The sequence below is a fragment of the Echinops telfairi genome, unplaced genomic scaffold (assembly GCF_000313985.2).
Source record: "Echinops telfairi isolate 266 unplaced genomic scaffold, ASM31398v2 ScPeMD7_2291;HRSCAF=2852, whole genome shotgun sequence".
Classification (NCBI taxonomy): domain Eukaryota; kingdom Metazoa; phylum Chordata; class Mammalia; order Afrosoricida; family Tenrecidae; genus Echinops; species Echinops telfairi.
In genome coordinates, this window is record NW_022106189.1 from 7443286 (window position 1) to 7454697 (window position 11412).

Here is an 11412-nt window from a genome sequence, read left to right on the forward strand (position 1 = left end):
GTGCTTTACACAATTGATGTATGTATGGATTGTGATAAGAGTTGTATGATCCCCTAATAAAATGATTTTTTTAAAAATAAGCACTGTCAGAGCCCCCAATAAAATGATCTTCAAAAAAAAAAAAAGAAAAAAGATAGTGTAATGTGTAAGGACAACACAACACCAAATGTCTTTATTTGACATTCCTGACAAATCTGCACTGCTGTGGCCATGAAAATGTGAATATGTAGGCGAACAGTCTATGCTGCCCACACGCGGACAGATTGGCCTCCTGACACCACCAGTTCCTACAAGGTTCTCCAATCCCTTCATTCTGAAGCTGAATCACTGCAGTGAGATGCATATTGTTGCAGTCCCATTCCATTGCGCAGCATTCATAATAACCCGTTAACAAATTATTCTTTAGAAACCGAGAGTGGTGTAGATCAAACCCACTCAGGAGCATCATGACATGTCTAAACCCCAATGTCAGCACTGCCCGAAGACAAGCTGGATGATCAAGTCCTTTACAAGAACACGTTAATGCCTCCCTCTCATAAACTCTGACAGTCGGACAATTAAGATTCAAAGGAGCCATTTGTTTAGAGGAACTACATGAGAGCCTAGAAGTGACAACCCTTACAGCAAGCAGTCTTGCCAGCTGTCTGACTAGAAGTCAGGGTTTACACAGAATGCTTGTGCCAGCCGAGCCCCAGAAACTTAGTTTTTCTCTCTATAACAGACCCCTGCGGATGCCCCACCATGTCCTCTTAACACCTAGCATTTCCATGCCCACCAGTCCCACTTGCAACAACCAGACTTCCTTCTTCCCACTATGTCCAATTGCCCCTGTACAGGGCAGGCCTGGGAACTAAGCTCCTCAGGACCAGACCTCAGCCAGTGACTAATGGTAGCTGGTGGACAATGCCCCAGTTCCTTCCTCCATCCAGTGGGATACAGTGAGACTCATGTTCTGCTCTGCGCCAGCACCACTGAGCCCCAGTTGCCCACAAAGGAAATGGCTTGATTTGGGTTGACTGTCTCATTTCCATTCTGCCCTATCAGTGGTGGGTGGGTCCACCCCCAAACACACCACTTGCACTCAAGTACTTGCCCCAGGGTCTACTTCTGGGGAACCTAAGCTGAGACACCACCATCCTTCCTGAGTTTTGAGATTTAAGATGTACTGCACATTCAGCCCTAAAGAGAACCGGAGTCCTGGCACATCCTACAACAAGGCTAGGCCTTGGAAATATGCTGAGTAAAGTAAATCAGCTAACAATGAATAAGCATTGTACAATTTCACTTTGATCAGCTACCTAGAAGCACTAAATACAGGGACCAAAGTTCATTCATTCACGATGATACCGAGGGTATGAGGAAGAGGGAGAAATAGGAGAGTTTATGAAGCATTGCATTTCTATTTACAGTGATGTAAGAGTTTTCACCAAGTATGGATGGTGGCTGCATGGCATAAGTAATGTAACTGGTGTCACAAACTATACATGTGAAAAATGTTGAATTGGCAAATATAATGTGGATAGATGATAGATGGATAGATAGATAGATAGATAGATAGATAGATAGATAGATAGATAGATAGATAGATAGATTTACAACAACTTGAAAAGAGGTGCGATGTACAGCTCAGGCTGGGAAGGATTACCGCCAAAAGCCACCCGCCTTCCCTGGGTTTTGATCAAGCAGTAGTCATTAGGTACATCCATATTCTGGTCACGGATTCAAAGGTGAGACAATGCCTCCACGCCAGCCCAGCAGTATTTGCCCAGATACAGTCACTATCGCCATGGTGTGTTAAGGAGTGGGGTTATAGGAGTGGGCAGGAGTGGGGCCATGCTTTCTGCCGCCCATATCTGCCGGTGAGCCGCTTGGCTCTGGCTCTTGTTCCCCTGTCATCATCAGTAGGCTTAGAGAGAAAATCACGGTGAGAGGGAGGGGAGCTTGCAATCACAGGGCTGTGAGCCGTGACAGAATCCTAAAGCTTCCCTGAGCCCAGGGGAATAAAGGAAACTTGCATCTTTGATGCAGGTGGAAGCATCGGCCCCTTAAGCAGACACCGCCAAAGTAAATTCAGTATCCATAATCTCTCCTTGTGAGATGATAAACAGCATCCTTCCTGATTTCGTGAATTGGAATCCATCTTTTTCTGTTTGAGAATCTACATCAATGTCCATCAATGAACAGTTGCGAAACACCCATTATGTGAGGGCCCTGTACTGAGCCCAGAGATTGGGATCAGTACAACATAGTCCCTGATCTTCTGGCAGAGTTCGGGAAACAAACTAGCAATTGGGCATGAAATGAAGTGGCACTGTGGGGATAAAATGGGACCACTGACGCAGCCAGTGGGATCAGGGGAACCTTCCAGGAGAAAGGGACAGTGATGGGAGGGAGGGAGGGCAGAGTCAGCAGGTAAGGGGCCAGAGGACAAGGTATTCCTGGCGGAGCAACAACAAGAAGACAGCACAGCAACAAGCAAAGGCAAGCACGTAGAGAGGGCCACTTTAGATGGAATAACCAAAGCACGATTGCTGCTTCGATACAACCATCCATGCCATTGAGGTTTCACCACAAGCACATCACAATTTAGCAATAATGGTTTCTTAATTGAATAGTAATGCAAGGCACTAAATAGACCCACTGGACACTCTGTCCTGTGCTGCAAGTGACCACCCACCCACCCCCACCCCCGGAGAGCTGAGGTGGGGAGGGAGGATGAGGATGGTGAGAGGGAAGAAATGTGGGGGTGGGGAGGGGAGAGGGGGTGGAGGAGTGGGAGAAAGGTGAGGAGCGGGGGGAATAAGGGAAGCAAAGGGAAAGGAAGAATGCAGGCTGAACATACTGTACCTTTTTTAAGTGTAATTGGCTGGGATCGTGACCAAGAAAGTCCAGAAACATAAGCTGTCTACGGAGGAGTCCCCTGTGCAGCACTCTCCTCGGACCCCCGTCTGGTGCACACGCACTCCCCACCCCCATGTGTCACATGCAGGCTGTTTTGCTCCTGGGTGTGCAACACAATGGCCTTTCCAGGGCTCATCATTCAATTCCCAAGAACAAAGGAAGAACCACCCCCACCTGCTTTTCTTTCTTTCTTTGTTGTGGAGAATATATCTACCTCAACATTATATATATAATATATATCAACAGATCATGAATATATCTCAACATAACATAACATGAATATATACATCAACATTTTGCCATGTTGGCATTTTTCACACACACCAGTGACACTGATTACACTATCATGTTGTGCGACCAGCACCAGTATCCGGTGCTAAATTTTCCATCTCCACTATCTTACTGCTAACTAACTCACTGCTTCCTACACAAGCGTTCTCCCTACCCCTCAGTTACACCTACATAACTGTGCTTTTCTTGGGTCTTATTCTGGTGATATGGAACCCTGCTGGTATAGTGGTTATCCATTGGGCTGCGATCCACATGGTCAGCAGTTCAAAACTAACAGTAGCTCCAAGGAGAAAGATTGGACTTTCTACTCCTGTAAACAGGTACAGCCTTGAAAAGGCACAGGGAGGTCGCTTTGAGTCACAATGGACTTGATCGCAGTGATTTTGGTTTGGTTTTATTCCGATGAGGGGTTGGTGGCAAATGAAGTGAAACAGGGCTTTGAGCCACTTCTGAAGAACTGAACGTGGCATGCCCCTTGGCTGGCAGACCGGTCTCACCTCTTGCACATTTCACCCACTGGACTTTGAGAAAAGTCTATTCTTATCTCCCAAGAGGGTAAAGGTTTCCCAGCACAAGTAACAGTTCTGGAATTGGAAATGGCATTCTTCAAGATCTAGTATCTGAGCTCTGTGCCCCTAAAATGTGAAACACCCCCTTACTCATCTCCCAATCCCCAGCACAGTGACCAAGAATCTCTGGGAGCCTCTCAGCTCCTAACACAAAGGGTAGAAGTTTCCGTTCAACCAGAGGCACCTTGGAAGAAAGTCCTGGCAATCTCCTGGAAAATCAGCCATTGAAGACATTATAGAGCGTAGCTCTACTCTGACACATGTGTGGCCACAGTGAGTCCGCATTATTAAAGGAATGGACAGACCTACTAAATGAAGGATTAGTATACAAACCCCCTAAGGGCCCTCACACAAAAAATTAGCTACCCCATCAGGAGAACTCTAACTCAAGCCCCTGCCCAATCCCTAGCTCCTTAGTCTCCAGATCTGCCCCATCCAAGGGCCCACGCAACAGAGCAGGCTGCTGAGCACAGCCCTGAGAGCGACACAGGAAGCCTTTGCCAGCAGGGCAAAGGGCCTCACTTGTGAGCATTCAGAAGTGAAATGCTTGTTTCATTTGCATCTTCTGAAAAGGCCTGTGAATAGGCATTTGGTCTGGGTGTATATTGAAAATGTCTTCAGACTTGGGTGTTTACAGTATAAAAAGATTCCATTTTTCTTCCATGAAATTTGAATCATGCAGCTACCTGAACCTAATTCAGCACTTCCATTCTGTCCTTTTCTTCTACACACACACACACACACACACACGGGAGAGAGAGAATAGAATAGAAGAAAGGAACAAAATATTTTTATGCACATAAATACAAATATACATGTGCATGCTTTTTGTACACAGGCACAAAAAGCCACCTTCACGTACACTAACACATATACACATAAGCCTGTATGCGCTTGTGTACACACACAGAGGCAAACACATATGCTCACAGTTCAGGTTTTCCATGTACAAACTGATGCAATGAACATAAGACAGTGGAAGGATTAAGTATTGGACTATGACACCTATGTTTTAACCTTCAACTATTTTAATTCTAATGTGATTCATTTTCTCATAAGAGAATTGGAACAAATGATCCAATGATCAAAGTCCCCAACAAGGTGTTTTGATAACCCAGAAACTGGTGGATTATCCATCCTTATTTTGTGTCAGAACCTTGATTGCCTAGCGGGTCCAGCCCTGATCCACAGCCCAGTTTTGTGAGTGAACAGTTCTCCCTCCCCTGCAAGTGAGACATCCCCCTTCTCCCTGTGGGGCTCTGTGGTGTGTGCCCCCTGCACCCTGCCTCCCATCTGCTGAGCCCCTTGACCACATTGCTGACACAGCTGACTTTGAGGAGATGTAACGTGACAAGTTCTCAAGCCAGCGGGACTATGTTCTTCTCTCTTCTCCCCTGGAAATCGCTCACCTTCTGACACTGGTTGTCCTGCACCCACGGGAACATACCCAGGCCAACCTGGATGAGGGGGGACAAAGCATCCCATATTCCCCAGGATTGAGGAAAATCAGAACAGTTCTGGGCAAAGCAGGGCCAGCTGGTCACCCTGACCTGGACGCTCACAGAGAACACTCATGAAGAACCCCTCAACATGGGACCTGGAGGAGCTGGCAGTTGAAGCATCCTCCCTTCCACCCTATAGAGACTTTCTGAAGGGCATTCTATCCACAGAGCTCTTAGACAACTTAAGAGCATGCGCACTGCTACAGATAAGAGCCCACCACACAGGGAATCCAGGATAGAGAAACCCCTCAGGGCCAACAATGACAATAGAGATACCAGAGGATAAGGGGAAGATTGGGGGGGAAGGGGGAATTGATCACACGGATCAATAGATAACCCCCTCCCAGGGGACAAACAACAGAAAAGGGGGTGAAGGGCAGCAGAGGATGATGTAAGATATGAAAATAATAATCTATAACTCATCAAGGGTTCATGAGGGAGGGTGGGGGGGAAATGAGGAGCTGGCTGATATAAAGGAAGGGCTCAAGTAGAAAGAAACTGCTTTGAAAATGATGATGGCAGCATATGTACAAATGTGCTTGACACCATGGATGATTGTATGGATTGTGATAAAAGATGTAAGAGCCCCCAATAAAAGTATTTTTTTTTTAAAAGAATGTGCCATACCACCACCACGATGGGCTTCCTTCTTTCCTGACTTCCTCTCTCAGCCCCTCAGCCTCTATTTCCTGGAGCCACTTCCCAAAATAAGCCACACACATACACACACACCCCCGCATCACGGTGTTTGAATGTGCGATAGGGCTCTTCTGTTTAGGTAATAGACTTCCAGTTCTATGATCCAGGTGTCATTTTACAAGAGCGAAGGCCACCAAAAAGGTTCTTGATTTCTCGGCAGCTCTCGATATTATCATCTGCACTCTGGCGCAGCCAGGTGACTGTGACAAATCACTCTGTAGTTGTTGGCTCAGTTCCTCAAAATATGGGACTTGGGGGCCATGTAAGAACCACACAGGGGATCTTATCTCTGATCAAAATCAAATTAAAACACCTCCTGTGGAGGCATAGAAGGCATTTTATTTCCTGACAGCATTTCTCCCATTAAAATTCAATTTCATCAAATGAAATTCAAGTAAATGTAGGTGCAAGAAGCAAGAACAAAGAATATCCTGACTTGTGTTCTTCCATATTAAAAAAAAAATCAGCTATCTCATCAGTAGGAAAGGGAGTGAAATTTAAGTCATACACATATTCGGAAGCTAATCAAACTTTTCTGATCACAGAATAAGAAAATACAGTGATTGAATATTTCACAAGTACCCTGTTTCCCCAAAAATAAGACAGTGTCTTATATTAATTTTTGCTCCCAAAGATGTGCTAGGTCTTATTTTCAGGGATATCTTATTTTTCCATGAAAAAGAATATGGTGCACATTTATTGTTGAACAAAAAAAGGAAATTTATTACCTGTATACGGTATGGTAGTAATTGTCATCACAAACCAGCATAACCAGACAAACTGTGAATCCTACAGTATCGAAAATTTCTTGTTACTACCATTATTTCCATGTACAACAATCTATGGTACATTTACTCTTAATCTATGGTACATTTACTCACACTTCCTGTCTGCTCCAGCTGCGCTGCAGCCAACAGTGAGCTGCATGGCGGCGCCCGCCACTACAGTCCAGAGTCCAGAGTTACAGTAGCTTCAGGGGACCTTAATATTCGGGGAGGTCTTATTTTCAGGGGATGCCTTATATTTCAGGGAGAGGCAAAACTGTAAGTAGGTCTTATTTTGGGGGGATGTCTTACTTTCAGGGAAACGCGGTAACAATTGCAACACGTAAGCAACCTTTAAAGAGGTCTCGTGGTGCTTTTGTTTGGGATTTGGACTGCTAACTGCAAAGTTCTCAGTTCAAACCCTCTAGCCACTCCAAGGCTCCCATAAAGGTTTATCGTCTCAGAAACCCATAGAGGGTTGCTATGAGTTAGAATCCACTCAGAAACCCATGGAGGGTTCCTATGAGTTAGAATCCACTCAATGTCAGAGTGTTCTGGTTTGGGGTTTTGAAGCAACATTTACTACAAGCCAAACATTGTTCTAAGTAACATCTATATCATCTAACTAAATTCCTTGAAACAGATCCATGTTTCAAGTATGTTTGCTGTGGCAATTGCCATTTTACAGACGAGAAAATTGAAGCTGTAGAAGGATTAAGCAACTTGCCCAAGATTATACAAATAATGCTTTGTAGATTTGGGATTCAAACCTAGGCAGTCCAACTCCTTGGTCTATATTCCCAACACTCCACACACTGGCTCTCCACAGTCACAGGGATCTAGAGAAACTGAGAAGTAGAGATTGGCTCATGTGACCGCTTTTTTGGTGTCCTCCCATAATGCCCTCTTCTTTTCCACCTCTTTTCTTTATCAGGAAGTTCATCTCCCACCTACCAACTCCAGTTCCACCTATGGGAATTCTGCCAGTTCCTCAAGGCCAAAATAATCTCTTAGCTCCTTCCCAAGCCACACACTGGGCAACAGTACTCTCCCTACTGAGGCCCCACCATTATTCACTGTCTACAGTGTATCTATAAAAAGAGCATAAGGGGCCACACAGTCATTGAGCTTCTAACCACAAGGTCCACAGTTTTAAATCCACCAGCTGCTCCAAGCGATGAAGATGAGGTTTCTGCTCTTATAAAGATGCACAGCCTCAGAAAACCAAGGGGGCAGCTTAATTTTGCCCTATAGGATCATTATGACTCAAGATTGACTCGGTGGCTGAGGTAGTTAGTTTATTGTGCCAACCTGGCCGATAAACACATGTGGGGTTAATTGAAGGGCAGAGAGATAAATGGCTCGGTGAGCCTTGCATTTGGAGTTCTTGGGTCTCTTGCTTTGTGGTGATCAGGCCAGGGCGCAGCTGCCTTAGCCAGTTTCCTGCTTTAGCTGGCAAGGCTCACTTCCTGCAAGACATCCCCAAGGAGAAGACACATGGACCTACCCTGATGCAGCCCTGGGTGCTGGAACAGCTGTGTGGAGAACCCTGCCAGCACTGAGATGCTTACATAGTCACTGACTCGGCTTTCCTCCTTCAGTCGGCATCATTGTGTTTGTTTTGTGAGATGGAGGGGGACTTTGTGGATTGGTGTTGGACATATGGGTTAATGGGTTAATGTTGGACTTGTGGGCTTGGACAGCACTGGGTTGGGATGTTGTCTTGATGTGCACTTACCCTTTATATAAAACTCTCTCTTATACATGAGTTTCTGTGGATTTGTTTCTCTAAAGTACCTATAGGATCATGATAACTCAAGATTGAGTCGGTGGCAATGGGTTTGGGGTAGTACATACATGCATACATCAGTTATTTAATACACACTTACCAGGCCCTGCACTAAACATTTTATGTGTGTTATCTCAATAAATATTCCCATCAACTCCACATCAAGTCATCATCATCTGTCCTATTTCATTGCTGAAGAAAATAAAGCACAGAGAGTTTTAGTAACTTGCCCACCATTTCTTAACTAGCCCACAGTGAAAGCCTGAATTAAGCCAGCTAACAGAGTGACTCCATATCGTGTGCTGCAGTTACTAGAGTATTTCTGAGAAAATATTTTCTCCCCCAAATTATACACGCTGCATGGTTGGCTGGCCAGAAAGCCAAGGGTTTCATGTAAGGGCTGATCCTAATGCCAGATGGTCCCTAAACAAAGGACTATAACCCAATCCAGGGAGTCTCTCCTGGGGTCACTCTCTCCTTGCTCCACCCCAGACTCTCCAGGTCAGAGAAAGGAGTTTCCAAAATGCCTGAAGAAAGCTGACTCTGAGGACCTCCCTCCTGGGTGTCCTACCTATACCACCTAGCCTGAATCACCAGACATGGGTTGAAAGTTATTCCATTCCAGCACTGATTCTGAGATCAGAGGATTGCATGTTCCAGGAAGGAGACAGGCCAATAAGACTAAGGTAGATAGAAGAAGACGTGTCGCTAGCTGATGTTTTTCTTGCCTATTGAAGAAAAAAGTTATCTTGACTTTGATAAGCATCATTTGACACCAAGAAAGTAACTTTATTTCCACAATTAATTAAGAATCAGATAGTTTATAATTTTATAAAACTGCCAAAGTACAATGAATTATTTTCTCTCTAGTACAGACAATAATCCCAAAGGTTGTCATTTAATTGCCCTGTAGGCAAGTACCCAGGTTTGGTGTAATTTAATAATCTTAGTATCTTTTTTACCCTACCGGCTGTAAAATCCCAGGTTTTCGTATTCTTCTTTTGAGCTGGGCTTGTCACAATGCATCAATAAACTGATCCCATATGTATACTATCTAAAGACATGCGAATTATACATTTCAAAGCTTCTACAGTGAAAATCATATTCAGAAAACTAAAATGACAATGGTCGATGGGCACCTGAGAGAGTGAGGGACTCCTCCAGAATAGGGGCCAGGGAGGCCCCTCGAGGGTGTGATGAAAAGGACAAGAAGGAGCAGACGATGAAGAGGCACGGAGGGCGTCATTCCAGGTAGAGGGAGCAGCTGAGAGTCGACCTACACTGAGCAAGGATTGGTTTGCTCAGTACATGAGGGCATAGGAGAGGGCCAGGAGCCCCACTGGTATAGTTAACAAAGACTTACAGCCTTGGAAACCCTGTGGGGCAGTTCTAGCTCTGTCCTATATGGTCACTATGAGTCAGAATACACTCTTTTGCAATTGATTCTGTTTTCCTGAGGGGCAAGCTTTGTATTATTTGTAGCATATGCTAATTCCCATTGTATAAGTACTCTTACTGTGGCTTATTTTGAAATATCTGCATGAAGCCATTGAATATGGCATTGCAAATCTATGCACACAAATGGTTTTTGTGAACCAGTAGAAGCCAGTGAAACTTTAGTACACCATTGGACCTGTTACAGAAAAAGAATTTAAGTCCAGAAGAGGACTGGAAACACAGGAGAGAATAGTAGGAGATGGAGTGAAAGAGGTAGGCAAGGAAGCAAAGGACAGATCCTAGGAAGAGACCTCTTAAGTAGTTTGGATTTTATTCCAATCATATAGGGAAGTCATTTGGAGAATTCCTTTTTACACACACAAGTGACACAACCTATTTCTTTCTCCCTTTTTGATGTTTCTCTTGAGAGTTCCCTCCCCGACCCCCACCCCACATTGCCTTGGAATCATTGCTGACTCATCGTGACCCCCTGTGGGTGTCTGAGCTGGGAGGAGAACGCCCAGTCTTCCTCTAGTAGGCTGCTGGTGATTTAGAACTGCCCGTGTGTATCAAAGTTCATTTTGTAACTTCTTGAGAGGTAGTAGGAGAAGGATCCAAAGAAACAGAAATGTCTCTCCCAGCCTAACGCATTAGCAAAGAGCATTCCGTTAGTAGCTCACCTCCTACCTCCTGAGGCAAACACCACGCTATTTAATCTTCTCCATTTTCTTGCAATAGCAAGCACTCATTTACCTTTTTTTTTTTTTTGAAAGGAGGTTAAGTAAATTCACTCTTTTAAGATGATACAGAAACTATTAAGTAAAAGTGTTTAAAAATGTGTTGTGCTGTTTCAAACTGTTCAAAATTGTCACCAAGGTAGTTAAATATCTGTCCGCAACAGCTGGTTGACTGCCTGGCATTGCAGCTGCCGGAAGAAAGGGACAGCTGCCATCCGATGCTAATTGACCTGCAGTGGGAAAGGGGACTCATTCAATCTCAGAGCCAGAGCTGGCGCACATGTCAGGAGAGAGGGGTGAGAGGAAGACCTCGTGCTAAAGGCGTGAGGGAGCCCCTTTGCCTCTGTGGCTCATCCCATTTGAGCTCATAGCTTCTTGACTCAGGGGCTGGGGGCAGAGGTGGAAAAGAAGTAGTCTTAGTGTTTGACTTTTTCTTGAAATTGTGGTCAGACCAGAGGATGTACACTGGTACAGATAGGAACTGGAAATACAGGGAATCCAGGGAGGATGATCCCTACAGGACCAGTGGTGTGAGTGGTAATAACTGGGAGGGTAGAGGGAGGGTGGGTAGGAAAGAGGGAACCGATTACAAGGAACTATATGTGACCTCCTCCCTGGGGGACGGACAACCAAAAAGTGGGTAAAGGGAGACGTCGGACAGGGCAAGATATGACAAAATAACAATTTATAAATTATCAAGGGCTCATGAGGGAGGGGGGAGCG